Source organism: Xyrauchen texanus, chromosome 23 (assembly GCF_025860055.1).
Source record: "Xyrauchen texanus isolate HMW12.3.18 chromosome 23, RBS_HiC_50CHRs, whole genome shotgun sequence".
NCBI lineage: Eukaryota > Metazoa > Chordata > Actinopteri > Cypriniformes > Catostomidae > Xyrauchen > Xyrauchen texanus.
The window spans coordinates 3,857,154-3,872,713 of record NC_068298.1 but is presented as its reverse complement, the minus strand read 5'-3'; the positions used below and the strand labels follow the sequence as shown (position 1 = coordinate 3,872,713).

Below are 15,560 nucleotides of genomic sequence, written 5' to 3'. Positions count from 1 at the left end.
TGCATTCAAACAGTTCTTTCACACTTTCAGAAAGCAGAATTTATGCATTTTTATATATTTTATAAATGTATCTATTTGAAGTCATAAAATAGTCTCTAATATTCTGAGTGGGCCTGGGTCTAGTTTGGGTGGGTCCAGGCCCACCCTGTCCCACCCTTGGCTATGCCACTGTTTTTAACATGTACGGATTGGCCCTATTCACTTCCATTGTAAGTGCCTCACTGTAACGTCTATTTTTATTATTTTTTTAATAATAAAAAACAATGGACAAGTTTAAATATTTTTTTTTGTGGTAAATTATGTCAAATGCAATGTTCCAAGTCTCCATAATCTATGAACTATTACTGTTGTGTCCTTGTTATGTCCCTGTACTGCAAAAATAACATTTTGGATAGAAACATCAGCCAAAAGCCAACTTTATTAGTAGCAGTATGAATATTGTGTCTCTTTATTCCTGTTTCACAGATTTACGTAGCTGGAGTGGCCTCCGTCGGTCATCGTCAGCACATTGGACTCCAGCATTTAGAAGCCATAGCAGCCACTGCTCATGCCTTTCTGGGCCCCAATAAGTGCCTGAAGTTCATCCAGGATGAAGACAGTGGGGATGTGGTGTTGGTCGGTTCCTGTTCATGTTTGCTTGAGCAAATGGACCTGGACAGCTGCTGTACAGGCCCAGTGGAAGATCCTCCGCTCTGGAACAGGAACCCTGGTATTTCTGGCCAGAGTCTGGAGTAGAGTAGCACTGGAGTGTCTACACAGAGGAATAACTGTGTCACACATCAAAACAGTCAGGCCCAAAAGACTGGAAGTGTGTTTGGAGGCATGCAGGCGGTCAGCTGTGTGTTTAGAAGAGGTTTCCTGCAAGGCGGACAAACCTAGATTACCTCCAACCACGGCCAAAGACCTCAAGATGTTGTGCATGCAACGAAAGCTCCCTCAAAATCTCAGGATAACACTCAAACACAGTAGACACTTTGATTTACATGACATACAACCTGAAGACCCATATTCATACACTATATTCGGCATAACTCGAATAGCGTAAGCCATTAGCCACGGATGTGAGGCCTCTGTGAATTTAGTCTTGAACGCTTGCAAGTTGCAGTCTACAAACAGCATGGACGACTATCAAAACAAGGCTTTTGATATCCAAAAACTGGTCACATGCCCAGTTCCAGGCCCATCGGTACAACCTATGCGTACAACCTGGATATTTTGTGTTGCTATCAGCTGAACAATACACTGTGATCCAGTATCTTCAGGCTCAGCCGTTATATATTGTCTTGGTGAATGGCGATTTGAGAGAGAATTATCACCATGTGGGCTACAACAAGCCTGCAAACGTCCTACACACCACAAATCATGCTAACATGATAGAGTTTAGTTTGGAAGTGCATTGGATTGAGAATACATTACAAACACTTCATAAACTAGGCATAAATATTGTCCTTGTGAGCGGCATGGCCTCCGTAAAACTCAAAGACCAATGCATTAGTGGCAGCATCATGATTATGGAAGATGTGAGAACGCATGTTCTGAAGGACTTTACCTTGAGCACAGGGGCCATCCCCATTTTGTATGTAACACAGTTCAATGAATGATGCATGGGCCGAGGTGTCCAAGTCAGTTGCTGGAGAGAATTCAGCAACCACCATGGGAAAAATGAATCAATCGCTGTCAGCATTGTGACTGCAAGCACATCTCTGATCACTGCGGTCATAACCAGCTCCGTACGTGCAAAACTGCAAACTTTGGAGGATCAGTTTTGGAGCTGCGGCCATCGGCTGCACCAGGCGCTCACAGACAGGAAGTCGCTGCCTGGAAGCGGGGCTACTGAACTTCTATGCCTCCATCAGCTTCGTAAATCCACACAGACAGGGATGGAGATCCTAAACGGGAAGATTGTGCTGCAGTTGATTGCCGAATCCTGGACGGACTACATTTCCACATTGATGCTCAATAGCAGGACGGAGTCTTCTAAAGCAGAGGCTTGGACAGCAATTGCAGGTCAGCTGAGACTCTGTAATGAGTAAAAACCCATTTGTACTGAAATATTACGGGCCCCTCTGAAAACGCAGACCATTACTGGCTGTATAGCAGCGATGGAGGTGGAAGCGGATGTAGTCGATGTGTATGATAACATGACAGTGATGTTCGAAGCTTGGAGGAGAGCTCCAGATCTGGTGTTTCTAGTTCTTCAGTCCGACACTGAGATTATCACGGGCGTCGATGAAGGAGGATATGTTTACAATGAGCTAATTTGTCTATGACAGGAACACAAAACTCCAGAAGATGTTGATTAATGGAGAAAAATAACCTTGGTAGAAACCAGACTCACCGTGGGGGCCAGTTCCCCTCTGACTAAACCGCATTAATATAATGACAATATTAGTTATTTATGTGCAGTGTAGGTAATGGTTTAATATTAGTAAACTAAGTAAGTTTTAAGGCCCAGTGTTTAAACAAAGGTTTTGTATGAAGTGTTCGATTAATGACTAATGACTTTGAAGTCCTCCCTGGTTTAACTGCAGAAGTTCACATATAGGCATTGTCCTTTGTTAGTTGGCTGATGAAGGGTTTTGTTGGCAATTAATTGATAGTCTATGTACAGTATTCAGTTTCAAGAGTGTAGTCCATCAATAGTCAAAGTTGATGCATGCAGAGATCAATGAGGTGCATCGCAGTTCACCTGGTAGGTCATTTCGGTGAGGTCTATCCTAAGTCCAAGGTTCAGGCAGTGGCATAAGAAGTATCCCATGTCTTACAGTTGGAGTTGGCATCAGTTCATCCACTGAAGTCCATTGTAAAAGACTGAAGTGATGTCTGGCTGGCATCAGCTGCATTTAGTCATCATCTCTCAGCAGTGGAGTCTGACACCAAGCAGGAAATTAGCTGGATCTGGCTGGCTCTGGTAACCTTGGGATATGAGACATGGAAACAAATAGAATAATATTAGCGTAGATACCATTCAGTTTAATGCAGATTTATAGATCATGATAAATGTTTCTGGTTCTTGCAGACCTAACTAAAGGAGCATAATTGTGAGTTGATGGATAAATTAGGTGTATGCCTGGCTAAATAGATGAGTCTTGAGACTTAAAATGAGGGAGAGTGTCTGCATCCCGAACAGTGTTAGGGAGACTATTCCATAGTTTAAGGGGCCAAATAGGAAAAGGATCTACCACCTTTTGTGGATTTTGACTATTAAAGAGCAACATGCAGGTTGAATTTATAACTGAATTAATACTTTATATTGTCTGCAGAGGTCTTTTAAAAACACATATGTAGAAATTACTAATGAAATCTCATTTGATGTAGAGATTTTGATGAAAATGTGCTAGGCTCTGGAATACGCCTTTCCCGCTATAGCAACGCGTCATATGACGTAGGGCGAGGCAAACAAAAGAGCTCGCGGTCAGCTGCTCTCATTGTTGGGTGTTGATGTAGTTAGAGCAGTAGTGAGAGACAGAAAGTTTTAGATCGAGTTTTAGAGAAGCCATAATGGTAAATTATTATGTTTGGTTGCACGAATTCCAGCCTGTCAGGACATCGTGTCCATCATTTTCCTTCTAGGAAAAACAAGGCTTTTCAGGTGCGTTTTGTGCAGGTGAAGAGAGCAGACTTCACTGCCGCGTCTTTTACCACACACTCGGTCGTTTGTGGCGCACATTTCACTCCGGAGAATTATCGACCTGGAGATTTGTTGGAGTCTCGGATGGGATTTCGGAGTAAGGACCACGTGAGGCTGATTACTGATGCTGTTCCCTCGGTGCACTCGATGGAATCAAGTCCACCTTCAAAGTGTACACCGGATTTTGGCGCGGGCTGGACTCTAGGACCAAGTGCTAATGTTAGCAGACATTCTGTGCAACGAAAAGAGGACTTAGCAGAGTAAGTCTTACTTTTAATTATTTTAACTCTTAATTTGTGTAATTTCAGTAATAATAATAGTATAATATTTTTATATAATATATTTTTTATAATATTAAATATTTAATATTTATTTAGTATAATAATACAGAGAGAGGAGAGAGACTGGGCTTTAGGACAGGTTGTCGTAACGTAATTGTCTGCCTTCTGAAATGAATTTAGTAGTTTGCACAATGCTATAGCTATTGGCAGGAAGCTAGCCCAACTTTCCCGTTTCCCCCGCATTTCAATTCAAACTGTTCTCCGCCGCCCTCCGTCTGATTTTGTATCCCCGTTGGCTAACGTTATACTCTTCAATAAATTGCAAAACCACACCGGAGAACTCGGTTTCTTCATTCGCATCCATTGTAACCTGAGCTTGAACTTGACCAGACTCCTTCGCCCATCGTCACTTCCGGTTAGTGCTTTATAGACGCGGAAGTTATTTTATCACAATTTATCTCAAAATATCGTTAATGGCTAAATATATATTACTCCAGTTCAGAAAATCTAGTTGTTTTATCATCAACATACACTATGCTATATAGGGGTGTCCAACCTGCATGTTGCTCTTTAACAAGCCAGATTCATAAGGAATGTGATGGAATATAGAGTAACAGAAGGCCACTTAAGTACTATGGAGCTAGTCCATTCAAAGCTTTATATCAATGAATGAATGTTGCATTTAAATAGTGCTTTTTCAGACACTACACTAAAAAGCACTTTACACAGTGGACAGAGGACTCTCCTCAACCTCCACCAGAGTGCAGCATCCACCTAGATGATGCGACGTCAGCCATGGTGCACCAGTACTCTAGCCACACACCAGCTATTGGTGGAGAGGAGAGAGTAGAGACAATTTATAGATGGGGATTATTAGGAGGCCATGATTGAGAATGGGCAATAGGGGGAATTTGGCTAGAACTTCAGGGTTACACCCCTACCCTTTTACAAAAAGTACCATGGGGTTTTTAAAGACCACAGAGAATCAGGACTTCAGCTGAAGGATGGTGCCTTTTTACAGTCTAGTGTCCCCATCACTATACTGAGGCATTAGGACCCACACAGACTGTAGGGTGAGCACCCCCTGCTGGCCTCCCTAATACCTCTTCCAGCAGCAAACTTAGTGTTGCCCAGGAGGTCTTCCATCCACATACTGGTCAGGCTCAACCATGCTTAGCTTCAGTGGTCAACTGGTCTTAAGCTACAGGGTGATTCTGCTGGTATATATGTAAGTAACAGAATTTTAAAATGAATCTGAAATTTAACAGGTAGCCAATGTAACGACGATTAAATGGGGCTATTATCATATTACTTGGTTCTCGTCAGTACTCTGGCAGCTGCATTTTGAACCAATTGAAGTTTATTTATTGAACTTGCTGGACATCCTCCCAGTAATGCATTACAATAATCTAGTCTTGAGGTCATGAATGCATTAATTCGTTTTTTGGCATCAGCAACAGCGAGCATGTGTCATAAATTAGCAATATTTCTGAGGTGGAAGAATGCTGTTCTACAAACACTGGAAATGTGATTTTCAAAGGACAGATTGGTATGAAAGACGATGCAACATTATATCCATCGAGAGTCAAATTAGATTTTAGTGGCTTATTTTTAGCGTTTTTTGGATCCAATAATTGGTACCTCTATTTTGTTGGAATTGAGTAGAAGGAAATTTCTGGCCATCCAATCTTTGATTTCATTGATACACTCTGCTAAGTTGGAGAATTGTGAATTTTTGTTGGGTTTAGAAGAAATACAAAGTTGGGTATCATCGGAATATTAGTGGAAACTTATTCCATGATTCCTGATATTATCTCCCAGGGGAAGCATATATAAGGAGAAAAGTAGAGGCCCTAATACTGATCCCTGAGGCACTCCATACTTAACTTTTGTTTGATTTGACAATTCCTCGTTTACACATAAAAAGTGGTAGTGGTCTGATTAGTAGGACCTAAACCATGCAAATGCAACTCCACATATGCCACGTTACGATTACATGACCAGCCGAATACTACTCTTTATCTCAGTAACCACTCTGTTCTTGGACACTTTCACTCGTGGATTAAATTAATCATGGATGATTGTGAAAAAGAAAAACTATTGCGTTTGATTGATGCTGCATCCATGCCTCTTTCTGAAGACATACATAAAAAATTATTGAACGCACCTTTAACGGCATCAGCAGAACTAGTAGTATTAAAGTTTAAACAAATTAACATCAGTACACAGAGTTACACAGTCAAAAAGCAATATGTAAAGATTATGTTTTTTCCCCCAAGTTTATTTAATAATATTTTTATTATTAATATTTTAAAAACAAGTTGAAAAAAAAAGAAAAGAAAATCTAAGCAGCGGTAGTTTAACAGACTTTTACTTTGAAAAAATCCTGCTTCGGAGGCCATTTTGGCTCCACGGTGGCTGGTTTCACCCGCAGTGTTTTGGGTCGCTCGCGCATACGAGCGTTAGCGAAGTTCTGCCAGTCTGACATGATTCAAGTTCGCTCATTTACCTCAGCGAATGTATACATATTACATAACGCCTCTGTAGAGAGTAAAGGTGCCCACTGATCCATGTGGATTACCCCGGAAGAGGTGTTACTGGTGAACGCGCTGTGGGTTAGCGAGCTGGCTAATCCCTATTTCATCCTGCAGAGGAGGAAGGGAGCCAGCATCAACGCTATGTAAAATTAAATAATTATTAACATTTGCATGGAAAGTGATGAATGCGTTTAAATATATAGGTCATTAAGGAATGTGTGCATGCGTATGTTTCATTATGACCTGTGTAATACGCTTCACGTGTGTTGCTGCATCTCCATTGATGTTGCCTGTAGCTATATGCATCATCTGTTTATTTATATTTGACATCTAAACATAGATGTGCGAGTAGGTACATATATTAAATGAGTATAAATAAATATAAAATATAGTAATGCAAATTGAACATTGAACTAACTATCTGATTACACGATAGATCGATCGCCTTCCCGCCACTGGTCGGTCCAGTGGTTGAAGATCACACGATACGTACCGCGGCGCCATGCCCATCTCGCAACTCAACGCTCTGGTCTGTTGCTTTTAGGCTGTTTTTAAAGATTATTCTGGGTTGATTGAACTGTCATTAGGAGTTGTGAATGAAAACGCACATTAAGAACTGAGAGTAAGCACAATATTACTTTTAATAGGTTAAATGTTTAAGATAGCTGCATACTATTAACAAAATGTTATAAAAAAACATTTTAAGTTGATTAATGGATTTTGTTCCTTTTTAATTTCATAGACCAGTTTAAACCACACATTTCTCCTAAGGTTTGTGCTGTATCAATTGTCGCCCATTCCCCACCTTCACGCCCTGTTGACCAGTGGCATCAACCCACCTCCTGAGATTGACATCTTTGAGCTCATCAATTGGTCCTATGAGGTCAGGGGGGTGTGACCAGAGGGCGGGACTTAATTGTATTTTTGATCTAACCAATGTGAGTCAGGTTTTTCTTTTTCTTCCTTGTATGTAGTAAAGACATTTCTAATTGCAGAAATTTAGCAGTCTGCGTGCCGACGTCATAGAGCAGATGAGGTTCAGACAAAGGTTAAAGGTCATTCAATCGCTAGAAGACACAGCCAAGAGTAGTGTGGTAAGAGTGTGTCCGAGCACACCTTAAAAAGTGTAGCTCGTTCAAATATTAATGCAGCAGTCTGTTCAAGATGTTGCGTAGACCAAGAGGGGTTTGCAAACGTATTGATGCCAGACATGGCGATTCGCTCGCAATGGACCCCCTTTCCTAAAATATACATATATTTCCATGTTTAAAGTCCCATTTATACTGTGTGAGAAAAATAGTAAGTGTGATATTATTATTATTATAAAGTAAAAACAATTAAATAATTGGCTATTATTTTGACATTGGGTAACACCTTATAACATTTGTTTCCATTCATTAAAAGCTTTAGATATCATAACCTAACAACGAGCAATATTTTTCAACAGCTTTTATTAATCTCAGTTAAAATGTTAATTGATAAAAACACAAATATGAATCTCTTGTTCACGTTAGTTCTAGCTGCATTAACTAATGTTAACATATACACTTGAAATTGTACAAATGTTTTAGTAAATGTTGGAAATAACTTTAATCACAATTATTTTTATTGAGTTTATTTTTGGCTGTATGTAAAGGGAGTGTGACTGCAAGAAAATCTTAATTTTAGACGTGAGTGTGTGAGTGTGAAAGAGTGTGTGAGTGTGTGTGTGTGAGAGTGTGTGTGTGTGTGAGAGTGTGTGTGTGTGTGTGAGAGTGTGTGTGTGTGTGAGAGTGTGTGTGTGTGAGAGTGTGTGTGTGTGTGTGAGAGTGTGTGTGTGTGTGAGAGTGTGTGTGTGAGTGAGAGTGTGTGTGTGTGAGAGTGTGTGTGTGTGAGAGTGTGTGTGTGTGTGTGAGAGTGTGTGTGTGTGTGAGAGTGTGTGTGAGAGTGAGAGTGTGTGTGGGAGTGAGTGTGTGATTTTATATATATAAACTGTGTTTGTGTAATTACATATAATTATTGGGGCTGTCAATTTAACACGTTAATTCAGTGCGATTAATTTTACTAAAAATAACTCGTTAAAAAAATTAACGCAATTAATTGCACTATAATATGGAAGATTCCTGAGAAATACAAGCTTGTAGTACCACCTGTTTACTCCAGGGGGCAGTAAGTGAAACTTCAGCTGTATGAGCATCACACAGTTTATACAGTGAAGAATACAACCTTCAGTAGCAACAACACAAACATGCGTTACATTCTTGTGAACTAAGAGATCTCAAGATGTGTTTAAAGATTGAGTATTAAACTATATTTAACTTGAAACAGTGACCAAAACATTTTATGTTTATGACGCAACGCACCCGAGACGCGACACAAGCATGTCTGACGCAGGTGTGGCTGGATTGAGAAATTACCCATAAATATTTAATCACAAATAAAATCAAAGAAATTTCCTTCAAACATATTTATAAGTAAGTACCTCACTAATTATTTTCTTGTAGAGAGATTTAATTGTGATGTCGATATATTCTGACATTTTGTGTTCTGCAGGAGGAAACATTTTCATTTATTTTGGAGTTGTCCCGACTCGACTTGTTTTTGCTCTGATTTCTGCAAGATTGTTAGAGATCATATTATTCCTGCTTTCAACTTTGTTTTGAAAAATGTTTTATTCAATGTTTTTTGCTATGACACGTCTCGTCATAAGGAATATTATTTGATTAATGTTCTGCTTTTGTTGGCAAAGTTTAGTATTTATAAATGTAATTATGGTGGTTATAAACAATTAAATTTAATTTTTAATTCAGAGGTTCAGCAACACCTAAGAACAATTTCCAAATTGAGTAACAAGTAAGCTGTAAAGTGTATTGAAATATGTAAACAATTTGTTATATTTTAATTAAACTGTTTATTTATTTATTTCCCTTTTTGATGTTGTTTGTTTTAATATACCTCTTATATATATATATATATACACACACATTAATATTTTCATTGAAATGTTCTTGGGCCTGTAGCACCTCCTTGTGGATCTCAGTTTAATAACCTCTGGTAAAGATAACAGAATAAACTCTTGTAATCCTCATCACATTAGTCCAGATTTGTCAGATTGAAACTGTTGTTTTAGATATTTTACCAGACTCGTGTGTTTTTCTACATACTGTAATGTTTAATGAAGGCAGGTTGTAATTGTAAATGTTTACATTCATATGCAGAGAAAAATAAACATCTAAAATAATTAAATGTCATTTTTATTTCATTTTTGTTAGTCCAGTTTTTATTTTTATGTATTTATTTAAACATGGGGAAAAAACAGTGAAAGAGTTTAAAAAGTAAAAAAAAAAGTTTTCTAGGCCCAATTCAGGGCAAAGTAATAAATTTGAGAGTTATGAAAAAGTAATTTTTTTGTATTTTTTAGTTAGTTTTCATTGGCAATGACAACTTTTCTCTGCTGCAGTCGAAACACATCATGAGCTGTTACTGGGGGGGGGTCACGACCCCAGTCTGCCATATCTGGAGCAGTACCGCATCGACAGCTCTTCTCCGCTCTAGCGCCCCGGAGCCGTGAACTTCACACTAACACACTCGCCAGCAGACTCTTCCGACTGCTCGACCACAACAAATACTCTCCCGTCAACTTTAAGGAGTTCGAGTTTTGTGTGGAACACAAAAGGGTAAATTTGGCCCAATGTGCTGGCTGCTCGTTTCCATATAATGAAAGTGGATGGTGACCAGAGGCGGTCAAGCTCAAAGCGCTATATTCCATGCTGTAGCTTTCTGTGTGGAACAGAACCTCAATGAAGGTGTCTTCATGATCCGCACATGTGTAGATTCAGTCGAGGCCTTTCGAGATGTGTTGCGCTAGGGTTGACACTCCCGATGCCAAACGCTATTGGCTCTGTGACGGCAGTCATGTGCCCAATGTTGAATGACTAAATGTCTTTAAGTTCTGAGCTTTTTCATTCTTGCCGATGTCATTGTAGCAATTTTTGGTTTGTGTTTCTCTCTCAGGTGGCACGTATCATGGAGACACCACTGGATGAAATTGTATTAATATACTGTATGTTGGAATTATAATGGTTCCAGGTAGGGAAGGAGGTATTGCCCCAAGTGAAGGAGTTCAAGTACCTTGGGGTCTTGTTCACGAGTGAGGGGACAATGGAGCGGGAGGTTGGCCGGAGAATCGGGGCAGCAGGGGCGGTATTGCACTCGCTCTATCGCACCGTTGTCACGAAAAGAGAGCTGAGCCGAAAGGCAAGGCTCTCGATCTACCAGTCAATCTTTGTTCCTACCCTCACCTATGGTCATGAAGGCTGGGTCATGACCGAAAGAACTAGGTCATGAGTACAAGCAGCCAAAATGGGCTTCCTCAGAAGGGTGGCGGGCTTCTCCCTTAGAGATAGGGTGAGGAGCTCAGTCATCCTTGAGGAGCTCGGAGTAGAGCCGCTGCTCCTTTGCGTCGAAAGGAGTCAGTTGAGGTGGTTTGGGCATCTGGTAAGGATGCCCCTGGGCGTCTCCCTAGGGAGGTGTTTCAGGCACGCCCAGCTGGGAGGAGGCCTCGGGGAAGACCCAGGACTAGGTGGAGAGATTACATCTCCAGACTGGCCTGGGAATGCCTCGGGGTCCCCCAGTCAGAGCTGGTTAATGTGGCTCGGGATAGGGAAGTTTGGGGCCTCCTGCTGGAGCAACTGCCCCCGCGACCCGACTTCGGATAATCGGTTGAAGATGGATGGATGTTGGAATTAAAATTATCCAAGATTAATAAATGATATAAAAGTGGTGTTTATTGTTAGTTCATGTTAACTGATGTAGTTAACTAACATTAACAAATTAAACCTTTTTGTAAAGTATTAACACATTTTAATTTTGGGGTAAATCATCTGTTTGAGAGTACAAGTCATTCCTCACCAGTTGCATTAAAAACAGCTGTTTAGGGGGTCTGGGTAGCTCAGCGAGTCCAGGGCGTGCTGAGTGACTCCAGCCAGGTCTCCACATTGGGCCAGTTGCTAGGGAGGGTAGAGTCACATGGGTTAACGGGTGGATGGCGCGGAGAATAGCGTGAAGCCTCCACACGCGGTAATGTGCTCAACAAGCCATGTGATAAGATGCACGGATTGATGGTCTCAGATGCGGAGGAAGCTGAGATTCGTCCTCTGCCACACGGATTGAGTCACTACGCCACCACGAGGACTTGGGAATTGGGTATGCCGAATTGGGGAGAAAAGGGGAGAAAAAAAAGAAAAACCGCTGTTTGATATTGACAAAAATTGTTTACAGATAATCCTGAGAGAATCTTGTTGCTGTATCAGTTATGACTGTGATTCACATAGCGGAGAAAATACCTGGGACAGATACACTAGATGGAGCTCTAGAAAGACGAAAGCTGAATGCTGCACCACGAGCGTCGTCCGGTCGGGCAAGTAAAATTCTCTTTAACTTGCCTGTTGAAAATACCAGTGTTGATGTCGAGCCCTGGTTTGAGGTGGTTTGTGATGGTGATTTAAAGAAAAGATAAGAGCAAGTTTATTTTTGGCTGTATGTAAAGTAAATTTGCCGCATTGAATTCGAGTTGGCATTCATATAAACGTTTCTGCGTAAATCTGCCGCATTGAATTTGAATTGGTATTCATATAAACGTTTCTGAGTAAATTTGCAGCATTGAATTCGAATTGGCATTCATATAAACGTTTCTGCGTAAATTTGCTGCATTGAATTTGAATTGGTATTCATATAAACGTTTCTGCGTAAATTTGCCGCATTGAATTTGCAATGGCATTCATAAAAACGTTTCTGCGTAAATTTGGCGCATTGAATTTGAATTGGCATTCACATAAACGTTTCTGCGTAAATTTGCCGCATTGAATTCGAATTGGCATTCATATAAACGTTTCTGCGTAAATTTGCCGCATTGAATTCGAGTTGGCATTCATATAAACGTTTCTGCGTAAATTTGCCGCATTGAATTCGAGTTGGCATTCATATAAACGTTTCTGCGTAAATTTGCCGCATTGAATTTGCAATGGCATTCATAAAAACGTTTCTGCGTAAATTTGCCGCATTGAATTCGAATTGGCATTCATATAAACGTTTCTGCGTAAATTTGCCGCATTGAATTTGCAATGGCATTCATAAAAACGTTTCTGCGTAAATTTGCCGCATTGAATTCGAATTGGCATTCATATAAACGTTTCTGCGTAAATTTGCCGCATTGAATTCGAAATGGCTTTCATATAAACCTTTCTGCGTAAATTTGCCGCATTGAATTCGAGTTGGCATTCATATAAACGTTTCTGCGTAAATTTGCCGCATTGAATTTGCAATGGCATTCATAAAAACGTTTCTGCGTAAATTTGCCGCATTGAATTCGAATTGGCATTCATATAAACGTTTCTGCGTAAATTTGCCGCATTGAATTTGCAATGGCATTCATAAAAACGTTTCTGCGTAAATTTGCCGCATTGAATTCGAATTGGCATTCATATAAACGTTTCTGCGTAAATTTGCCGCATTGAATTCGAATTGGCATTCATATAAACGTTTCTGCGTAAATTTGCCGCATTGAATTCGAATTGGCTTTCATATAAACCTTTCTGCGTAAATTTGCCGCATTGAATTCGAGTTGGCATTCATATAAACGTTTCTGCGTAAATTTGCCGCATTGAATTTGCAATGGCATTCATAAAAACGTTTCTGCGTAAATTTGCCGCATTGAATTCGAATTGGCATTCATATAAACGTTTCTGCGTAAATTTGCCACATTGAATTTGAATTGGTATTCATATAAACGTTTCTGCGTAAATTTGCCGCATTGAATTTGAATTGGTATTCATATAAACGTTTCTGCGTAAATTTTCCGCATTGAATTCGAATTGGCTTTCATATAAACGTTTCTGCGTAAATTTGCCGCATTGAATTCGAGTTGGCATTCATATAAACGTTTCTGCGTAAATTTGCCGCATTGAATTCGAGTTGGCATTCATATAAACGTTTCTGCATAAATTTGCCGCATTGAATTCGAGTTGGCATTCGTATAAACGTTTCTGCGTAAATTTGCCGCATTGAATTCGAGTTGGCATTCATATAAACGTTTCCGCGTAAATTTGCCGCATTGAATTCGAGATGGCATTCATATAAACGTTTCTGCGTAAATTTGCCGCATTGAATTCGAATTGGCATTCATAAAAACGTTTCTGCGTAAATTTGCAGCATTGAATTTGAGTTGGCATTCATATAAACGTTTCTGCGTAAATTTGCAGCATTGAATTCGAATTGGCATTCATAAAAACGTTTCTGCGTAAATTTGCAGCATTGAATTTGAGTTGGCATTCATATAAACATTTCTGTGTAAATCTGCAGCATTGAATTCGAATTGGCATTCATAAAAACATTTCTGCGTAAAGTTGCTGCATTGAATTCGAATTGGCATTCATATAAACGTTTCTGCGTAAATTTGCCGCATTGAATTCGAGTTGGCATTCATATAAACGTTTCTGCGTAAATTTGCCGCATTGAATTCGAATTGGCATTCATAAAAACGTTTCTGCGTAAATTTGCAGCATTGAATTTGAGTTGGCATTCATATAAACGTTTCTGCGTAAATTTGCAGCATTGAATTCGAATTGGCATTCATAAAAACGTTTCTGCGTAAATTTGCAGCATTGAATTTGAGTTGGCATTCATATAAACATTTCTGTGTAAATCTGCAGCATTGAATTCGAATTGGCATTCATAAAAACGTTTCTGCGTAAGTTTGCAGCATTGAATTCGAATTATCGTATTCATATTTTTAAATCTATTAAATTTAAAGGATTAACCGGAAAAAAAAATTATTCGATTTGTTGCATTGAATCTGAAAAGGCATTTGTTAAAACTGTATGTAAATCATCACATTCAATTCAAAAGCCATTCGTAAAAACATGTAAACTGTTGAATTTAATTTAAATCACCATTCCTAAAAACGTCTTTACTTAAATTGCCACATTGAATTCAAAACAGCATTCGTAAATAATAGTTACGTACATTTACGCTTTTAATAGGAAAAGACCATTCGAAAAAATATTTTTTGCCTAAAGTTGTCACATTGAATTCTAAAAACGTGTAAATTGTTGCACCGAATTAAAGAAAGATTTGTAACACCATTTTTTGCAGATTTGCAATTTGCATAAGAATGTTTTACAAATTATTTACACTCGTGAATTAAGCCCATAAAGTTCATTTTGGAGCTATCTTTAAAAGTTGAAACTAGATTTCCAGTTTTATATTTGTATCAAATGAAGACGAGAAGAATTCCACAAAGTTTAAACTGAAGATTCTAGAACTCTTATCCAGATCAATGAATGGGGTTCTAGAATAATTTGACCAAGAATTAAAAATGGTTTTATTTATGTATATAGAGAGGAATCTATAACGTTCTTTAATGACAGACTTATTTTATTTTAATCTTTAATTCCGTTTTTTTTTTTTTTTTTGGTTAAAAATCATTAAAAACAGGATCAGATCTGAAAACTAAATTCGATACGACTAAATCAGTACTTAAATTACAGATTTGAATTCACTGATGCAGTCGCAGTGTTATACGTGGCAATATATAAGTGGCAAGGCGAAAGCACTGGCTGCATTAGGACTGACCCAAGCAAATATAACCCACATCTCACTTTTAAAACAGCAACTTTCTATTTTAGTACCGTGAATATGAATGTGCATAAAACTGCGCACCTGTCATGTGACCTCTCTCTCACTGTGAAAATATCTCTGGCTTCACTTCACTGTGTTTCTTATTAACAATGCTGAATAATTGCAATCAGGCGTCTGTCTCGTCCAATGACCTGCAGTAGTTATTATCTGATGTCCACTCATTTAACGGATTGTCATGAAACTATACTGTGTATTATTATTATTATTATTATTATGTAATAAAAGGCAAGTTAAGGAAAATGTAAGTGTGTCATGCCTCATAATAACTTCCGTACACACCCACTTTATGTTCCCTTATCCAAACAAGCGTCATGTTACGAGAGTAAAATGAGTTGTGAACACCGTTTCATGTTGACTTTACATATTCCCAAGTCATTTGTTGTCATGTTTAACTAAAAGCAGCACAGCGAGAAAGCAGAGAATACATACAACAGC

At 39.1% G+C, this 15,560-nt stretch overlaps 1 pseudogene; it reads left to right on the top strand.

The window, feature by feature from the left end:
• LOC127663255 (Bardet-Biedl syndrome 12 protein-like) overlaps window positions 1–2,270 on the top strand; it is a 2,277-nt pseudogene extending 7 nt beyond the window's left edge.
• The last annotated feature ends 13,290 nt before the right edge of the window (window positions 2,271–15,560 follow it).